General features: G+C 38.3%; 1 protein-coding gene across 12 annotated transcripts in view; it reads right to left on the reverse strand.

Moving 5' to 3' along the window:
* The window catches only part of TBL1XR1 (TBL1X/Y related 1), a 166,295-nt gene that overhangs the window by 44,840 nt on the left and 99,168 nt on the right, over positions 1-22,287 (reverse strand). The window lies entirely within an intron of this gene.

A 22,287-nucleotide genomic window follows, 5' to 3' on the forward strand; every position in this document is an offset into this window, starting at 1 on the left:
TCTGCCTGGAGAGTCTCTCCCTCTGTCCCTCCCCCAACTCCTACATACGTGCACACACTCGCTCGCTCTCAGATAAATATTTGAATCTTAAAAGAAAAAAAAAAGAATAATGTTTTAATAATGGTAACTGTCAATGCCACGTTGGACATTCCAAGTTACCTTTCCAGATAATATTAATGGCCCACAGGTGCTCAAGGTTATTGTTATGTTGGGGATGGTTTGGAGCCAGGAGATGATCTAAAAGGAAGGATAACTTAGGCTTCTCTGGAACTCAGAGGATGAGGAACTGCGGAGTGACTGTTACCAGCAAGACGGAGAAAACTGCAGCCTCCACCACCACAGTCTGACAAACGACACCACTATTCCGTCTCCCACCTGGAGAACAACTCCATTTTCAGCCTTGTGGTTTAAATGAGATGGACCTCCTGGTCCAGAGGAAAGCATGGATAGTTAATTTTTAATTGAATTTTAAAATCTTCTTTTCATATTAAGTCACCCAGCGTACTTTATGTTCAGCTTAGGGCTGACACCCCACCCCCCCACACACATCACCTCCTTCGGCCCCAGCTCAGTCATTCCTGATAAATGAAACACTAGGAGACACTTGCTCGTTTCTAGGAAAGACAGCCTCCTCGTTTCAGAGAGCAGGGGGCAGAGAACAAGGACACTATGTACATCACTGAGGTTAGAGCAGAGATGGAAGAGAAAGAGAAGGATGGCAGAGAAGAGAGACAAGAGAAACTAGGTTATTAATGACATCAAGTTATCTATTAAGCAACTGGATTAAGTACTATCTGAAATTAATTTACTACTGTAATTTAGTTAAAGTCAAAAATTAATTTTATTGTCTAACTCATTTTAAGACTTGTCAGTTGCAACCAAAAGAGGACAAAAAGGGGAATTATCCCAAGAGATGTTTTAAAACAAGAAAATGACTAAAATTAGTGACAGATTATATTTGGACAAATAAGAAAAAGAGGGGCAAAGTTAACATTTTTTCTAATGTTTCCAGACTACAAAGTGTGAAGAATTACCCATAAAAATGGGGTGCCTAGAGAGGAGAATTATGAGGGCATAAACCATCAGGCTGAGGGAATAGGAACAAAGGAGGTAAAATGCAAGTGACTGACAGGTTTCTGTTAGAGGCACAGTGTTGGAAGAGCATTTTCCTTTTAATTCAAATGTCTCAAGTGTCCCAAGTTATCTCTGCTCCTACGTGTGTGCCCACCTTTTCCCATTCATTTGAATGTTAAAGAAAATGCAGCAGAAGAACATTCACATTTTTTTTTTGAGAGATTCCTACATTCTGTACGGGGCAAAGCATTCTACACATTATTTAATCTCCTCTTCAATATTAACTTTCTCGTTTTAATGTCATATGAGAACAGCATTACTATATGTAGATGTATTTAGAAATGTTTTTGAAATACTAAACTTTCCTCAGCACAGAAAAAAACACACACACGGAAAATAGTATGGAACGTATAACGTAAAATAATTTAGTGACTATGAAGAATTATAACTCTTAGAAGGTCCTAGGGAGCTGTGGCGTAATATGGCCAAGACTCCACGTCCAGTGCAGGCTGCGGGTGCTCAGCTCACATGTACGATGCCGTGTCAGCCAGCCACTGCAGGCACAAATAGAGGATTACAATACCCTGCTAAATAAATAAGTTTCTAAACTCCCGCAGAATCATGTATCAAAATTACTTTCTTGGGTGTGAGCTCTCAAAATGCTGTGGAGCAAAGCAGACCATAGTTTATTTCAGCAAAGTGAAACCTTGCTGCCATATTACCCACGGAGTTATCCTAGGAAACTCGTCAGATCGTCTTGCTAAAACCAAAACACACTGCGAAAATACTACATTATCGTAACTAAAAAACAAAAACTGAAACAAAAAAAAACAAAATATGTGGGGGGACGGAAATGAGACAGAGGAGAGAAATTAAATCAATTTACTCATTAGCAAAGTCACGGTGGTTTACTACCATCTTATGAGCTCAACTGTCCCCACAGAATTCGTATGTTGGACCTAACCCCTCCTGCACCTCAGAATGGGACTTCATTTGGAGATAGGGTCTTTAAAGGGGTGATTAAGTTAAACTGAGGTCATCGGGGAGGACCCTAACCCAATATGACTGGTGTCCTTTTATGAGGAGGGAGATACCAAGGGTGCATGTACAGAGAGGAAATATCACGTGAGGTCATCGTGAGGAAGAAGGTGGCTGTCGGCAAGCCAAGGAGAGAGGCCTTATAAAGTAATTGATGGCACAGACACCTTGATCTTCGACTTCAACATCCAGAATTATGAGAAAATAAATGTCTATTGTTTAAGCCACCCAATCTGTGGATTCTGCTATGGCAAAACTGATATATAACCATCACCACCAACTCTTAAAAACTCATTATTCATCTGAAGCTTTAAAATCACTCATGTTAAATTCACAATTGCTAGGATCTGCCTTTCTGAAAATTTGCCTGTATTTTCAGGAACCCATCCTGTTCAAAGACAATGATATTAACAGGATATATTAACATTTTATGATCATCTGCCCCACAACGCCCCTTCTCCTGGAACTGCCCCCTCCCTCCCACCATGAAACACATTTGGGAACAGCACTGAAAAATGCTTTACCCTTATTTTCCTGCCTCATTTAAAATAACTATAATCCTACAAATGTTAGGCAGTAACACTGTTGTTTATATAGAATATAGTTCAATGAAGGAAGATATCTTTTAAAATTTAGCTTTGAAAATAGTTGGTACTATAACTTAAAATATGTATAAAGTACATTCTTAACTTTTGCCTTGCTAAATCTTATAAGGTCACAAAATTTTATTAGACTAAATGAAATCATGTTTACCAAATTACTTTTGTTAACTATAAAGTCCAACATTAGGATTTAGAAACAGATAATAAGAAAAAAAAACACCAAGCTCTAAATGAAATATTGCAGCTTATCTTAATATAATACTAACTAAACTAAACTAAAAACAAAACCCAGTACAACAAAAACAAATTATCTGGCTGATTTCTTTAAGCATCAATGGCAAACAACAGCATATTTACCTGTTTATGTATTAACCCTGAACTACAACTACAGTTTAATTGTCCAACACTTTAAGGATGTCTTTTTTTTTTTTTTTTTAATTTATGATAGTCACACAGAGAGAGAAAGAGAGAGGCAGAGACACAACACAGGCAGAAGGAGAAGCAGGCTCCATGCACTGGGAGCCCGACATGGGACTTGATCCCGGGTCTCCAGGATCGCGCCCTGGGCCAAAGGCAGGCGCTAAACCGCTGCGCCACCCAGGGATCCCTAAGGATGTCTTTTTAAAGCTGCCCATGAAAGTCCAAAGATAGGCAAAGAAGTATGTTTCCATAAAACAGACAAAAATTCTATCTCTCTTCACATTAGGATTAAGTTTAAACTATATTTTTAAAGACCCAATCTCATGAGATAATTTTTATTCAACTATTAAAAAGGAGAAAATATCCTTTTACACACTTAAGTACAAATTAACATACAGAGTTATATTAGTGTCAGGTGTACAATATTGTCCAACACTTCGGAACATCACTTAGGGCTCATCCCCATCACCTACTTTACCCATCCCCCCACCACCCACCTCACCTCTTATAACCACCACTTTGTTCTCTGTATTTAAGAATCCCTTTGTTTGGGGCACCTGGGTGGCTCAGTACCTTAAGCATCTGACTCTTGATTTTGGCTCAGGTCATGGTCTCAGGGTCATGAGATGGAGACCATGTGGGGCTCCAGCTCAGCAGGGAGTCTGCTTGGGATTCTATTTTCTCTCTCCCCCTGCCCCTCCCCCTGCGTGCTTGCACTCACACTCTCTAAAATAAATAAGTAAATAAATCTTAAAAAAAAAAAAAAAAAAGAACCTGTTTGTCTTTGCTTGCTCATCTGTTTTGTTCTTAAATTCTACATATGAATGGAATCAGATGCTGTCTTTCTCTGACCTATTTCACTTAGCATTATACCCTCTCTGTCCACCCATGTGGTTGCAAACAGCAAGGTCTCTTTTTTTAATGGCTAAGTAATACTTTATCACTTCTTCTTTATCCATCCATCTGTCAACGTGCTGGTTCCATACCTTGGCTGTTGTAAATAATGCTGGAATAAACGTAGGAGGTGGGCATATATCTTTTCAAATTGGCGTTTTTGTTTTCTTTGAGCAAAACGTCCATACTGGAATTACTGGATCATATGGTATTCCTATTTTTTTATTTATTTTTGAGGAAACTTCACACTGTTTTCCACAGTAGCTGCGCCAATTTGCATTCTCACCAAAAAGGAGAAAACAACCTTTTAAAATAAGCTCTATATTTCACTTGTTTTATGTAAGCTTTTTTTTTTTTTTTTTTTTTGGAGGGGAGGGTTTCTTTACTAATTTGAATAAAAAGTGCCAGTAAAAAGTCTATAGCATCCTCAAGAGAAACAAATGCAGCTTAAAATTTTTAAAAAGGTGAACAAGATGGTTTGTGAAGGGAAATTAGCAGGTGATGGCATTTTACTTTCTAATTTTGACACATAAGCATCTTCCAGTAATTTTTCTAAGAGTGTAAAGGCTAATTTCTTCTTCTTTTAATAGTTATAGGCAATTTTTGTGCTATGAACATTTTTTTCTTCTGGTTCTTCTTGCTTTCATTTTGTTATCAGATTAATGGTCACTGAAGTTTCCAAAGTTGATGAGCCTTAAAGTATGGTGATAATAACTTAGAAGGGATAAACTCCTAAATTACCTTTCTTTTTTCTTGGTTTCACTGGAATCCTGAACTCTCAGATAAAAATTCAAGATAACATGACACAGAAATAAGATCTCAGATAACCTATATAATTTTAGATAAAAGATTTGAATCTTCTAGGCCTGTTTCCTCATCTATAAAATGAGGAAACATTAGATGGTCTCTTTTACTTCTAAATTTCAATGACTAGAGTCAGTACAAGTATGTAGGATATTATGCAAGGATCTTACAGACCAGCAGTTATCAGATTACGCAGTGATTTTTAATAAAGCATTTTTAATAGATTTTTAAAGACTGTCGGATCTTAGATGGACCTATCCAGGCATTTGGGAAAAAGAAAACTCATTAAGAAAAATTTGAGTATTATTGCATGATTCTTATTAGGACCATCTATCTTCTATAACACTGACATATAAAAGGCATATGTAAATGGTATACACCAAACCAATTATTCGTTAGTAATTGAGACTTCTAATGCCAATCATTTATTTCAGCTACTATCTACACCAGGGTCTGAAAACTACTGCCTGTGTGTCGAATCCAGCCCATCACCATTTTTGTACAACCCACAACATCTTGTGGGTTGTACAAAACATAGGGTGGTTTTTATAGAACATTCTTTTTAATAGAACATTTGCCATTGATTTGACAATAGGGAACACTAATTTTGAATCCTAATTAAGCAATATTAAGAATAAGCAAAGCTCTCTAGGCAGAGAACAGTAAACTAGCATCCACTGTGTGATGAGTCAACCCTGATTTAAGTTAAACTGACATTAACCACAGGCCCATTTCTTTTTATACCCAAAAGGACTCTGATGAACTGCCTCATAGTTCATCGGTGCGGACTTAAACTTGCCACACACATAAAAGAGAAGTGGCTTGTACAGATGTCTTCTAACATCCCTTTAAAATATGAAACTACCTGACTGAAGGAGGGACTCAATAAATACATGAATGATTAAAAAAATTATAGCCATGGTATACTGACAGAGAAATGAAGAGGACAAGAAATTTAAACAGTAAGGGAACAGAAAAGAAAAGGCCATTTTTAAGCAGATGTTTAAGTAATCTGTACACCCACAATGTAGGGTTTGAACATACAACCCTGATATCCAGTCTCACACCCTACTGACTGATCTAAGCCAGGCACCCCAACAGGCCATATTTTTGATACATCTCTTTCAATTTTTGAGCAGTAATCAGTCATAGGACTTAAGGCAAATCACTGTCAGTCTGAGAAAGAAAAGCCTAGAAATGAAAGTCAGGTATGAAAATGAAAATCAGGAAGATAGTCCTCTCCCACTTGCAAGAAAAGCTCTGAGTTTTTTTGAATGGTAAAGAGTATAAAAAGGGTATCAAAATTTTTTGATTAAAACTTACTATTCTAGCTTTGGAACAGATACGCAATAAGGACATGAAAGACTGGAATATAGCTAAACTTTAAAAGGACAATCACATGAACGGATGGAAATTTTGCTTAAAACTGAGATATTAATGGCAAATAAAGAGAAGAAGGTACTAGGTATAATGCATTCAGAATTATAAATAAATACTATGTATAATATTTATGAAACAGTTTATTGGACAAGAACTAAGCTATTCTTTGGTTCTTAAAAGGTGGGGGGAGGACTAAGTAGACAAACCAAGACTACTGAGTCCTAAGTGAATCAAAACAAGTGTCCATGGACTGGCTATATTTGGTAAATTATCTGGAAGAACAAAAATAAAAATGTGCAGAAGATTATTCTCTTAGCAAAAATGTATTTAGATTAATAGCACATGTTCAAGTATGGGGGGGGGGCGGAAATGAGACCAATATTCATCCCAATAGGCAGTAAATGCTTATTCAAGTGAAGACAACTTAAACCAAGTTTAATACTCAGGTAACAGACTGTACACACCTGTCGTGTACAAACACACACACCCCAGAAGCCACCTACCAGTAAACCTGGGAAGACAAAAGGCAAAAGGAAATGGGAATAGAAATTGACGACAGACATGAATTGAGGTAGGCTTTGAAGTTTTCCTGAAAACTGGGGGAAATCCACCATGAAAGTGTCTGAGGTCAATTCACAGGGTGAAAGAAAACAGCTGGCAGTACTGTCCTGTAAGATCTTTTCTTTTTTTTTTTTTTTTTTAAACCAACCAAACAAACAAACAAACAAACAAAAAAACCCACATAGGAACGAATCAAGTACCTCACTCCATAACCACAGTGAGGCCGGGCAGTGTCCACCCTTTGTAGGTACTTGACCCAGTCAGGCTACAGACTAACTGCAGAGACAGAGTTTTAGTACCATCTTATTAAAAAATATTTCTTTCCATTTCATTATAAATGTACTTCAATGCTAATGCTGTTCAAAGTGCTCTAAACTAAAAATCAGATTTGTTTTCTTTGTCCTGACCATAACAAAGTTTGAAGTTTGATTGGCTTTTTATTTAGTAATACAAATTAAATTTCAAAGTGAGGTTCCCAGGGTTCCCAGGACTTAAGGGGTCCACAGGCCAAAATGATTTTTAAAGTACTAACACATTACTTGCCTTTTTCACAGAACTGACTTACACACTGATGTTACAAAGCAATAATGGATAAAACTGCTCACACCCTAATGCAAATCAAGACAGTTACATCTTACTTTATTAGTGGTCTTTATATTCTTCACTATCATGCACTCAAGAAAAAAAAAAATCCACAAAAATCCTTCACTGAAGAATTTCCATGAAAGCAGCAAAATGCTTAATTTTATTAAAATTTTAACTCTCAAATGCACATGTTTAATATCCTGTATAGCAAAATTAAATACACATAAAGCACTTCTGCTGCATACGAAAACGATGGTTGTCTCAAAGAAAAGCGCTGTGCAATTATTTGAATTGCAAGCTGAACTAGCTACTTTTTTCATGGAACACCATTTTTACTTCAAAGAACAACTCACAAAGTATGGCTTTTCAGACCGAGAATTTGGCAGACATTTTCTTGCAAATAAACAAAGTGAAACTGTCACTTTAAAGAAAACAACTAGCAATATTTGTTGGCAAGAATAAAACCTAAGCTTTTAAGAGAAAATTAGAATTTGGAAAATTTATCAGCCACCATGAGCTTAAGAGCTTCCCAATATTCAAAACTTTGATGAAATCAGGGGTGATGTTAACAACTGTGACTATTTATACTGCATAATGAACATATGGAAGGTCTACACAACTCAGTAAACAAATATCTTCACAAAGACCAGCACAAAATCACGCATGAGGAAACAATCTCTTCTAAGTTCAAGAGAGACCAGTGGATTTTAATGTAATAATACAAAAAATCTGTGGATACAATTTCAGATCTTGCACTGCAACTAATCATTAAACTATGCACTTGAGATTTGGTAGTATCAAAGAAAATATTCAAATTCATTTGAAAAATAAAATTTCATTTTGATTTGAAAATGTATATAGCAATTACACATCACTGTAAGGTCAGATTTTTTTTTTTTTCCTAGATTTCAACTATAACAACATATCCCAACATGTGACTGCAGAAGCAAGTATGTAAGCCAGGGATTAACGGAAACTTGCAAAAACGTAGATGAATGTCATTCTTCTCATAAAAAGTTTTTGGAAATTCTTGGAAAATACTTATTTTTCATAAAACATGTTGTTTGTGTTAACATGTTATAAGTGGGTTTGTTAGGTTAAAATGCATTAGTAACATAAAATTTCATAGTTTTAACTTCTAGTGCAGCAAACACTGACAGCTGTAACACATAAACAAAAGTTCTTTGGAGTCATTAATACAACTAAACTTAAATGAAGAATGTATACCTGCTAGTATAAAAATGGATCCTTTTTTGGCAATATTAGTGGTAATCTTTTTTGGAAAAAAGACCTTTTAAGCCATGAATATTGTTCAGACTGTAACATGACGTAAACCTTCTTTGATGTTGGAATACACATAGGTATCCAGCAAATCTACACCTAATGAACAAAAAAGGTACTTAAGAAGCCATAAACGCCCTCATGCAAAAGTTCTACCTTTGCTAAAACATATGGAATCTACTAAATAAAATATGGAGGAGTAAAACGTACACATTTTCTGAGACTACACTTCTGTAATGAAACTGGTCTGTTTTATAGCCTTTATTTCCCAAAAGAAATACATTCAAGACTGTAGTAATGGCAGCCTCCATATACATGGAAACAAATCATGTAAAACTTTGGCACTTACAGAACCCTTCCAATCATATACTTAATCTGTTAGCAACACAAGAAATAAAGAGGTGGCTAGCTGAGCAAAAATGTGAAATTCCTTACGGCCAGATTTCCAGGTTATACCTGGTACAATTTCCACACACCTGTTCCTCTGCATTCTGAGTACACAAAAGAAAAAAAAACAAAAACAAAACAGGAAATGTAGGGAAGAGAGGAAATCTAGGGAGCAGAGACACATCTATGTTTGATAATGGCAAATAAGGAGTCCACACTCTGTTACTCTGAACTGTATCAATAATTACTGTGAATACATTGAAAGAAATTCAAAGCCTAAGATCATAGAGCTTCCCTTCTTTTTGAAGTCTTTGTAACACATGCCACAGTTACCCTTTTGCCAGGTGGAGATACCCAGACCTAGGCAGGTTAGGTAAAACAGCTCACTCTGAAATCTCCTCTCATCTCTTTGTCCTAGACTGGTCCCTCTGCTGAGCACACCAATACTTACCACTACTCGACCAACGACTCTCTCTGCTGGACAACTTCTTCCGCCTTCCCCTGAGCCCCACCTCTGACCCCTACACTCTAAAACCAACTGAGCCATTGCCCTCCTCAAACAGTATGTACTCTAGGTTTTCTATGTTAATTCTTCAACCCTCACCACCAACAAATACATTTTATCACTTGAAGCCAGGTAGATGACAAGCTTTACAATCTGACATAACAAAATGTTAATGAATAATAATGGCTTAATGCTCTGCTTTCCAAGGACTTATATACAGCAAAAGCATAAATATGTCTCCTTAATTCAAGTTTCTCAAATTTGAATAATATATATCAAGTGACTTCGAAAAGAAAAAAAAATGTACTTATCAATTCCATGGTGTTTGATGTCTAATGTCAACTACAGTTTTACGAAGTGGCCAATTCAGATGATGTACAATGTGCTGTTTAAGTCCCCCCCTTACCCAAGGGGGATGCATTCTAAGACCCCTCGTGGATGCCTGAAACAGCAAAGAACCCTATAGAGACTCTGCTTTCCCCATGCCTACATACTTATGATCGAGTCTAACTAAATCAAGCACAGTAAAGAATGAACTAATAATAAAATAGAACAATTCTAACCATATGCTATACTAAGAGCTACGTCAATGCAGTCTCTCTCTCCCCCCGCTCCCCCACAAATACCTTACTGCAGCATTCTCCCCCTTTCTTCTAGCCATGATGTGAGATGATCAAATGTCTATGCGATGAGATGAAGTTAAGCGAGTGACACATTGTGACACAGTGTGAGGCTACCATAGACCTTCTGACAACACTCAGAAGGACCATGTGGCTTCTGGACCACGGATGACCACAGGTAACTGAAACCATGGAAACAGAAACTAAAGAAATACAGAAATAAAGAGGAGACTACTATATTATTTTTAGGCTAGTACATGGCCAAACAAAAGACAAAAAACCTTGGTAATTGAAAATTTCCCACAAAGAAATTACTAACCTACAATACATCCACAGATGTTCAATCTTATTTACTTTGACTGAACAGTGTGAAATAAGTGATATAAAGTGGGAGACACAAAAACAAAAAAGCAGTGTTTGAGAAGGAGGATGATTTCATGTCCTTCAATTTATCATTCCTAATACAATCTTGTAGAAGAATGGTCAATAATTATTTGGATACTTCATGAAATCCAAGTCTATCTGCATACAAATAAGTAGTTTTTCATTTATCTGCAACTTGTGTAATACTAATATAGTTCAACTTTCAAATACAGACGTGCAGGACTTAGAAATTCCTAAAATTTGGTTTTAATACAAGTAGATATAGCAACTTTACAAATACTCTTTTATATATAAAGATGAATATAATCACATGTCTAGCCAGGCTGGCAAGAACAAAGAATAAAATATACCCATTTAAAAATAATCATAATAGACCAAGGCACAAATGCGTTTAGCAGGGGATGGGGGGGTGAAGGGGAGCAAATCACCTTCAGGATAATAAAAGCTAAATGAACACAAAACTGTATGTGTAGGGAGGGCTGGGGGAACGTCTGAGCTACAAGGTTCCCTGCTGTTCTTCAAACTGCTGTACATTAAGCTATATGGGGAGCTTTGAACAATCCTGACACCCATGTCACATTAACACTAATGATACCAGAATTTCTAGAGGGGGGAGCCAGATACTAGTTTTTTTTGTTTGTTTGTTTTTTGTTTTTTTTAAAGATTCTCAGGTAAATACAATGCATAGCAAAGTCTGGGAACCTCCTACTGACCCAACGGAAAGCATTCTGATAATCTGACAACTGTGGTAACTTAAGAGAAAGAGCTCTCTAAATCACAAAGTTCTTTTCAAAATCCTTACGTCCTCTGTACTAGTTTCCTAGAGCTGCCATCACAAAGCACCACAAACTAGATGCCTTAAAACAGGAAAGTGTCTCATCTCTGGAGGCTGAAGTCTGAAGTGCAGCTGATGGCAGGGCTAGGCTCCCACCAAAGCCTTTGGGAGGGGGACTCGTCTTTGCCTCCTCCAGCTTCTGGGACCCCTAAGAGTTCCTTGGTTTGTGGCAACATATCCCCAGACTCTGCCTCCGTCTCCACAGGGCTCTCTTCCCTCTGTCTCTGTGTCTTCATGTGGCATTTTTCACTGTGTCCAAACCTCCTCCTTAGACAGACGCCAGTCACGCTGGAATAGGACCCTCCCCAACGGCTTGGGCTCAATTACATCTGCAAAGACCTTGTTTCCATATAAGGTCACAGCCACACGTACCAGGTTGTGTTACAAATTCTGCATATCTTTTGGGGAACATAATTCAATCCATCACACCTAACTTTTAAAACCCTAACGCATCAACTACAAAACTTACTGCTCTCCGGCTAAATGCAGAACTCCAGCTCCGAGACCACAAACTCCAGCATGCTGCACCTTTTCAGGACTTGAAGGCACAACAGATGTGAAGGTCCTCTACACACAGGACTCATCTCCTTGTATCCCCTTGGCAGCTAGACGACTCCATAATTAAACAGTAAAGATTAAAAAAATAAACTACCCTCAAGCTAGTTTCTTCTTACCCTGGCTGCCAAACTTCTATTTCAAGACACTCTTTCAAGCGAAGTCCAAAATGCTTTCGTCTGGCAATACAGTCCTGTCCAGCACAACAACCTACAGTTATAGCTCATATTCCTTCCCACACTCTTACAGTCAGGCCTCACTGCACTGTCAACTGTCACTGTATTAGCTTTCGATATTGGAATCTACACGAAAAGCATACATACATTCTGGTCATTCAGATGACCAAATGTTATTTCTACATATTTGGCCTTTGTTTCAGGTTCCTGACTCACAGCTCCCCGAATCCTTGGAACTTCACAAGTGTGGAGAGTGACAAAGGTGTTTCGTTATGTTGATGAGGTGACTTTGGGACCACACCTAAGGTGGGGGCTGGCTGCCAGGAGAACCACCCTTGTGATTAGAGGGTTGGGACTTCTCAGTTCCACACCTCCCCAGTTCTGGGGAAGGGAGGGGGCCTGGAACTTGAATCAGTCACCAATGATTTGATTGTGTCCGTGCCATGAGGCTTTCTTCATAAGAACCCAACAGGACAGAGATCCGAGAACTTCCAGGCGGGTGAACACACGGAGGCTGGGGGAGCAGGGCACGCGCAGAGAGGCCACAGAAGCTCCGTGCACCTGCCCCACGTGCTGCCCCGTGTGTTTCTCCACGTGGCCGTCCCTAAGTTATAACCTTTCATACTAACCAGTGATCGAGTATGTAAAACGTTTTGAGTTCTACGTGCTGCTCTAGCAAATTAATGCAACCCAAAGAAGACGCCACAGAAACCCCTGATCTACTAAAGCCTGTTGGGCAGGAGCACAGGTGACGTCCTGAGGGAGCAGGGGCAAATCTTTCAGGATTGAACCCTTAACCTGCGGTATGCCCTACTGGTGACTGAGGATCATTTGTTGGTGAAGAGGGAAACACCACCCCGCATTAAAAACTGAGTCTCAGGACATCAACAAAAGAGCCTTCCATTAACAAAGCACCACAAACTAGGCGACTTACAACAAAAATGTATTGCCTCATAGTTCTGGAACCCAGAGGTGCAAAACCAGGGCGTTGGCAGGACAATGCCCCTGAAGGTGCGAAGGAAGGGTGTGTTCCTGGCCTTCCTCTGAGCTTCCTTGGCTTACGGATGCATCGCCCCAGCCACCCACCATGTCTCCCTATGACTCTTCACACTGGTTTCCCTCTGTGTCTGTGTTCAAATGTCATTTATAAGGACACCAGTCATACTGGAGTTTGGACCTCAGCGTGAATTTTGGATGACACAATTCAAGCCCTAACAGTCATTAAGCTAAGAAAGCCCAGAACTAGTAAACACAGATGGCATCATTTCACCCCTCCAGAAGTGTAGATGGCAGGTGCAGGGAAGGGAAAGGTCAATGAAAGCTTTTCTCCCTGACCTTCAGGTATCAGTTATCTCCTTAGCATGCCCGTCATAGATGATCCCTTTAAAACAGAATTCAAAACAATGCTAATTATGGTGACTAGGATGGCATCAACACACAGGGACCAATTTAAGTGATGCTTTGTGGGTGACTGTATTACTGTTCGAGGTCAAATCCCTCTTCTCTTTTCCTACAATTGAGTTATTCATCCCACCCCAACAACTTGGAAGGTGGCCACGTGACGTGCTTTGGCCAGTGGAAGCTGAGCAGATGTGGTCCGTGCCCCTCCCAGGCACAGCTTCAAAGGAATCGGCCAGCCTCTGGCTCTTTTCTCTTGCCGGAGGGAGCGCGCCCTATACACTGGGCCTGCTCCAAGAGCCTGATCCCCAGGTGAGAAGAAACACAACGAAGGCATGGCCAACATGATCTACATTTAAGATACACAGAAATTAAATATGTTTAAAACTAATGAAGTCATTTGTAGTCATATAGAAAACTAATATACTTTAAAGCAATATTTTGACGGCATATATCCCTAAGGGGCGAAAGAACCCTAAGGGGCAAAAGAACTGCAAAGAAGCTTTAACTGCTTTCAGTAGTCTTTAAACCAAAATTTTCAGAAAGGAAAAAATATATACAAATATAGAAGCAGTAAAAATTGCTTTGTCTCCTCTTCATGATACAGTACTGTACAAGCTGGCTACATGTGGAGGACGGACGGCAATATGCCAGGGAGTTTACGAAGTGAGAAGCTGAATGTGTCACATTATTCTAGAGAACAATTTTTCTTGATGGCAAATAAGTTTGATCATTTTACTTTTATTACAAAACTCCTATTTGTTGGAACTGAATACAAAAAACTACAATGATTCTAATGTTTATAATACACTGATATTTTTTCAGTAAATTCACACTATACAAATCCAGCTTTAAAACCCTATAATTTTACATATGAATTAAAATATAACTAGGAACTCATGATTTGTTTTTCTTACTAAAAATATACATTTCCCAGTCCTAAAAAGGCCTACAAGCAGTTAACAGCAACCTTGTTTTTTTAAAAAAACGATTTTATTTACTTATTCATGATAGACATAAGGGGAGGGGGGCAGGGACACAGGCAGAGGGAGATGCAGGCTCCATGCCGGGAGCCCAAATCAGGACTCGATCCCGGGACCCCAGTATCACGACCTGGGCCGAAGGCAGGCGCTAAACCGCTGAGCCACCCAGGGATCTCCTAACAGCAACCTTGTGGTTGGCCAACTTCTGGGCTACAGCAGGAAGCCTGAAACATCTCGTCGGGCAAAAAAAGCAACGAGACTACCAAAGACCACTCATGTCTAGGGAGACAGAAACACAGTGAATTAAATCATCTCAAAAAGAGATTATAAAAATTAAAAATAAAATCCACATCACTGGTCACCTTGACATATTACAAGAGTACCACCAATTCATTACTCTAAAAATTGACAACTATAACATTCAGGCACATACCCTCCCTTTCCCACGCAAGTTGTATTTCAGAATATCACAATACTGGATTAGGATCAGTCATTTACAGAATTCCAGCCAATCAATGCAAAAACAATGGTATAATTAGAAAATAATCATTTCCTATCCCTAAGAAAATAATGAATCTAAGCAACAATCATGAATGGTGCCAAGTCCACCAGGGAAAACTCTGTGCAACGGTGTCATGGGTAGACTGGGCTAACAACTGAACCAACTACTCAATATCAACATCACTAGAAGTGAGATAACCAGGGTGTGATGCAAATGGAAGAAAAAAAGAAGACTTCATGATCAAAATATTAAAGGTGAATTTAATCAGGTCTCTAACTACCACTTTATGGAAATACAGGGCAACGGTGAAATATGTTAGCAATACCACAAGGATGCACAGCCAAATTCAGAATATAGGAAATTCAACAAACGAATCACTTTCTTACACCGAAAAGTGTTAGAGACCTAAATTTAGCCAACGAACAGCAGTATGTCGACCTTATTTGGATTCTGATTAAAACTAACCATCTGAAAAGGTCATTTGGGAGACAAAAAATTTAATTCCCTTCCAGTTTCTCGTAAGGCTTGTATCTTTTGTGGACCACTGTAATACATGAAGCCTAACCTTTTCTCTATATTAACGGGAAAGGTAGGGACAACTGTAACGACGACGGCAGCGTACAGAGACAATATGATGACTGTCATTTCATACCCAACCTGTAGCCTAGTAGTCTTCTAATCCTTACTTTGTTTAAAGATTAAGATCCTCATTTGAAATCTAAAGTCCTGGGCTAGACTCTGTTCTGGAAGTAGCTCCAGAGAAGATGAGCTTGCGTTCATGTAGACATAATGCAAGGTAGATGCAAACCTTCTTCCTTCAACATGACGCAAACATATACTAGGTGCTCAAGTAAGTAGTTTTAAAGAAACAAAACTCTAAGGCCGAGCAACGCGAGTGAGTGTTTTTCTTCTTTGCTCGCAATATCACCTCTTTTTTAGAGAGGAAAAGCATTTAGAGAGAAAAGAGGAACCTCTTTACACTCATGGACATCAACTTCAAAATCAGTTCGATTTACTCCAAAATATCAAGAAATTAGTAGTAAAGCTTTCTTATTAGAACAGCAAAATCCCTTGATTACCACATGGTAATTAAGCTTTGTTTTTAATCTCAATTATGTAACTAATCCTCCATTTTTTCCCCCTACAGAATTTTCTTGCACAGTTCTCTAAAACAAATGAAAGGAGAAAGAAATACTCTTCTGGGCGGCTGGGTGGCTCAGTCAGTTAAGCGACGGCCTCAGCTCAAGCCCAGGGTGGCGCCCAGGGCCGGGCGCCCTGCTCAGCGGGGAGTCAGCTTCTCCCTCTGCCCCCCACACCCAGGGGTGCGCTCTCCTGCATGCCCACACGTGAGCTTGTCACTCGCACTTCTCTCTCCTCTCAAATACATTTAAAAAGAAAAAAAAAAAAAAGCAAAGACATATTCTTTAAAAAATATATGAAGTTCTGCTTGGGCCATGGACCTCAAGAACTTCTGACCTCAATTAAAATACCTAATGTTATATAATAAGAGTCACTGTTATAGTAAGAATGTTACATATAAAATATTATAGTGAAATGAATATACATTAAATTAGAAACAGTAAGCATCTGAATCACTGCTGTACAAGGAAAGTAATGTAACACTGTGTGCCAACTATACAATTAAAAAAAAAAAGAAAGCATTTCAATTGAGTTATATGCATTTTTAAGACTAAAACTGTTCCCCAAGTTACACCTATTTTCACTCTACTACAAGGTGTCTCAGCCTTTTATAGATGCTCTACATACCTAAAAGCTCAAAATATAAATTACAATAAGTATAATACAAATCAGAAGGGTAGTATTTTTGGGGGCGGGGGGGTCTGCTGATATAAAATTAACTGCTGATAGAACCTATCAGAATCACAGAATTTAGAGAAGGGAATGAGAGAATTTTTTCCTTGCTCTTACAGGCTGCCCAAATTAAAATCTCAAAAGAATTACTTGTAAATAATCATTGTCTTCTTTAAAAACACAAAAACAAAAACAAAACCCTGATTTAAAGAACTGAAAGGGATGGCTAGGGCACTAGGTATGAACATAATAGAAACCTGAATCCACTGAAATAGTGCCTATGCAAAATAGAGATTAATACAAAGCATCTGCTATCATTTCCAAACCTTCTATGGAGATTTGGGTTAGGTGAAGTCAAGAAGATGAAACAAAGGAAGACCTCCACTCATCTATTCTGTGTCTCCTTACCTGATCAGATTCAATGGATTATCTTATAAAAATCTACTCATGGCCAGCAGGTAGGAGTATGAAATTATTTCCCTTTCATCTGGTTCTACATTTAAAAAGCATACTGTGCTGAAACTCAAGACTGTTAAAAACTGGGCAGCCTGGGGGGTGCGGTTTAGCGCCGCCTTCGGCCAAGGGCCTGATCCTGGGGACCCGGGATCGAGTCCCATTTCGGGCTCCCTGGATGGAGCCTGCTTCTCCCTCTGCCTGTGTCTCTGCCTCTCTCTCTCTCTCTCTCTCTCTCTCTCTCTCTCTGTATCTCATGAATAAGTAAATAAAATCTTAAAAAAAAAAAGACTGTTAGAAACTAAAAGAATGTTCCCTCTTTCCCATTATGTAGTGGAAATGGGTTCACCCTTTTTTTGGGGGGTCCCTGCTTATATTATTAGTGATAAAGGCCTTTCAGGGCAATGCTTAAAAACAAAAGTAGTCAGAAATAACAGCAATAAATGAAAGCATTCGTTTCAAAATTAATTTATTTTGTTTATATAGATCACTACTCTAAAGAAAAAATACACACCAGATCATCCAATGTGTGGTAGAGGTGACATTTTTTAAACACTGGTGACTCAACAAATAGTCCATGAATGCCAACTTAACGCTCATTTAAAAAAAAAAAAAAATTTCAAGCTACATGACAGCAGATACTTGATCCTTGTTATTCACTACTATACTTGTGCCTGGAATAGAGCCTGATTCACAAAAGGCACTCAATTATTACTTGTTGCAAACAGTGAATAAAGCTTTCTTTCTACTAGTCAGTAGTATTTTAAAAGACGAGAAAGATAATCTTCAATGACAACCATTCAATGTTTCTTCTCATCCATTCCCAATTTGGTCTCCCTTACCTGCACAATTTCGATAACTTGTATCTCCATTTCTTTTTGGCCAAACACTGAATATGAAAAAGGAAAAAGGCCCTCCACACTCATCTCTAGCCCACAGTGGTCCTTGCTTACTATGGTTTATCAAATTCACCCATGGCAACTTTTTCAAAGTAATGTCATAAACATCACGATAACCCTGAAAAGTCTTAAGTTTCAGCAAGTCAGAGGTACAGCTCAGGCATGTATATTTTAACAAGTTTCTCAGGTCATGCAAACCATGACTTGTGCATCAAGCCACAAAATTAAAAAACTTCACTATCTTTATCTCAAACCTGTCACACACTTTTACTGTAAACTCCTTAAATCTTTGATCTACTCAGTTTCTAACTGAACAGGTTTTCCATGGTCATCTCAAATTACTCATACTTCTCAGTATCCTAATCTATCATCATACCTCCTGGACCATATCTATTCTCCTTCCATTTTGGTGCAAATCTACTGATCTGACACTTCACAAGTGCTATAATCCTGACATTGAGTTCAAATAGTCTTGCCAATTCCCACTCAAGCCCTGTCACTTATGTAAACCCCAAACCATAATGGTAGCTAACAACATTTTGCCTCTCTGAGCCACTTGGCAATCATTTTACTGTATCTTGAACTTCCTTATCAAATTTTCTATCAGGGATTATAAAAGAATTTTAACTTCCCTCAAAGAGCCCATCTCACCAAACGCCCCTCAATCTCAGGTGACTCATTTCTTTGGTAAAAGTTACCAGTACTTCCTTGACTTTCTGTTTACACCAAAATCTTTATCTTTATTCATCCTATTACTTTATGCTAATTTTCTGAAGAAGCAGTAAAACAAGATACAAGAGAGAAAAACTGTATCCTGGAATCTGTTGGGTCTCGTATGACATACTACCATATACGACCATATCATTAGCAAAATTACTAGCCTTTCCTTAGGGAATTTAATGCAGAGGCGAACAAAAACAATAGCTTTTTTCTGCCCCAATAATAAGCACCTATAAATACAGACAAGAAAATAGATATTCCATTTACAAAAGCAAAAAGACTACTAAATATTTACCAAATTTACACAACTAAACATAGTATTCTATTGAAAGACACAAAGATCTTGTGAGCAAAGGAAAAGGATGAATCATTATATACTGATGTTGCAACAAGTGACTGCCCAACTGAAAGGAAATAAAGTAGGCACATGTGTTTTACCATAGAAAAAATAAATACCAGCTAGATTTAGTAACCGGATATTTTTAAAGAAATGTGTGTATGCATGTACATATACACACATATTTCACATACGTATCTTAACAAAATACTGAGGCTACACGTCCAATCCAGAAAGGAGAAAAAAATCTTCTTAACCAAGACTAGAAACTCAAAAACTATACAAGAAAAGACAGCTATACCTGAGTCCATAAAGATTTACTAGCTTACCAAGGAAACACACATCAATGTGACAAGGAGGAGTGAAATCACACTCACTAAAATGGGTAAATATTTAAAAGATCTAGAAGGCCTATTTCAGACAGAAAAGTGGGGAAAAGTTATTTCCCTATATTTCAAGTAGAGATGTGAAGAAATCTTTTGAAAAACAATCTGTCAACCTCTATTGCAAGTAAAAATATTAGACTGAGTAAGAAGAATGACTTTGTTATTAAAATGGTCAGTCAACAAATACAAGTCCCCTACAACTTAGAAATAAAACATGAAGTTGCTAGGGACATGTATTTTAAGAACATTGCTTTTTAGTGGCATAAATAAATAAATAAATAAAGTGAATGTCCATTAAAAGAGGAGCACCAAAATAAGATTGTGGTATATTCATAATACCGTATAATATACAATCATTAAAAATAATAAACTATTGGGGGAGGGAAAAACTGTGATTATTTACCTTTATACTCTTGTGTAAAAAGGTAAATAATCACATTTACACATGTAAGTATAATGTATAAAACAAAAGAAATTTTGTTAGAGTTCTACTTTTGACCTTTTTTTTTTTTTTTTTTTTTTTACTTTTGACCTTTTGAACTTAAAACCCTTTTATTACTAATCACCACGGAATCCAATGGGTCTTCATACTCCCTGATTTCCACTCCCGGCCATTTTTCAACACTTAACAAGAGAATCAGAACAGTCTTTGACCTTCTAACCGTTGGCTTTCCGACTGGGCCGTCTCCCCCGCTTTCACTAGTTGCTCTTCCTGCCCTAACGTGTGTGCGTACAGGCAACCTCTCTTCAGCCCTCCGACCCTGTCTGCTCTCCCACTGAGGACCTCAGCCTCTCGGAAGGATCAGGGGACCACCATCGCCCCCGCCGTGTGCCACCCCACACAGCCCGGTCCTTCCCACTCTAGGAGAGGAATCCAATTCCAGCTGACCAATGCTCGCGTCTATTGATAAGCCTTTTCGGAATCTCATCATTCAGTATCATCTGAGGTGATTTATGTCCTACCTATACTCTCCAATCTGTTTCTCCTTTTGCCCAGAAGTATCACTGATTCTACCGCTCACCACACTTGAAACCTGGCCGTAACCTCCTCTCACCCTCACCCGCAACCTTACAGTCTATCCCCTCCCAGCGCACAGCTCCACCCTCAGCCAGGCCCTTCTTTCTGCGACACCTGCCATCTCCATTACTACAACAGCCCAGGGTCTCCTAGGCTCTTCCTATTATCTTCTGACACCGAGGCATAAAATGTAACTGATTATATTGTACACATTAGTGTATATATTCACAGCCCCTTCGTAACAGATTAGCCAGGCACTTAGGTTTCCCATTCTAGGATCTTGAGGCATCTAGCCATCCACTATCCCTTGAATGTACTCTACTCCAGGTGCCTACAATCAGGTGCATCATTCTAAAACCCCTGCGTTTTATTTAGCTCTTTGTCCCAACTACAAGTGCTGAAATCCTTCTGTTCTTCAAATGTCATCTCCTTAAGCCTATTCAGATACCAACGTCACAAGTGTTTTGTTGTTGTTTTCTTACTCTTCTGAAAACTGCAGTAGCAAAAGATTATTAGACTAGAAATCAGAATGTTGATGTCTGCTTTCAAATGCTACTGCTTTTGAAGTTTGGACATTAAATCAAGCTCCTGAGCCCAGTTTCTTGTTCTGTAAAATAGGAATAAAATTAATCCACACACCTCACAGGTAGGTAGGAATGTATGAAAAACCAATTATAATTTAAGTGCTAATGCTGTCATCGTATCACCTCTTACTACTCCTATTTGTTTTTCCAACTACAAATTGAAAATATTTAAAAGATAGTCTATATACATCTAACACCCAACACAGAGTGGCCATTCAAATGCATTTTTTTTAAAAAAACTTCGTCTCATAAAATATGGCACTCAAATCCTAGCATGAAAAATATAATCCACTCACACTTACTTATGTGTTGATAAAAAAAATATCCACAACCCTTCTTCCCACAGATATGTTTTCAGGAAAACTATTGTCACAAGACATTTCTGGACCTCTGAATCAGTCCACCTGAAACCCAATTATCTGGCAGGTGGTTGGGTAGGGACCATTTAAAATGGCTGATAAATAGTTAAATAGTCAAGGAATTCCAAAAACTTTACAATATATAATATGGAAGTGATGTAAAGTATCTGTGTGAGGTGAATGTGATGATGGTGCTATGCTGTCCAATCCAAAAAATTTATCCAGCATTCATAGTTGAGCATTAGTGTTTTAGTTTACCTTAAAACTGTAAATGTTGACATCATGGTTGTTTTGGTGACGCAAGACAACAGATTTAAAAAGTGAATATACAAGAGAAATATGTTAATTTTCATTAAGCTAAAAGACTGTTTTTTTCGACTCTTGCACAAAAGCAAAAGTAATGATGGACAGTGTTCATAAAAATCCAAAATAAAACGGAAAGGGAAGTGGAAAGGATACTTTGTTCCTATAGAAACCTGTAAATCATAAACTATGAGAACCTGAAAGTCCTTGAGTTACCCTTGAAAACCATGTTATAGGGGCCCCTGAGTGGCTCAGTGGTCGAGGGTCTGCATTCGGCTCAGGGCGTGATCCTGAACTTCCAGGATCCAGTCCCACATCAGGCTCCCTGCAGGGAGCCTGCTTCTCCCTCTGCCTGTGTCTCTGTCTCTCTCATGAATAAATAAAATCTTTAAAAAGAAAGAAAGAAAGAAAAAGAAAACCATGTTATATCTT

The sequence above is a fragment of the Canis lupus genome, chromosome 31, assembly GCF_048164855.1.
Source record: "Canis lupus baileyi chromosome 31, mCanLup2.hap1, whole genome shotgun sequence".
Lineage (NCBI taxonomy): Eukaryota > Metazoa > Chordata > Mammalia > Carnivora > Canidae > Canis > Canis lupus.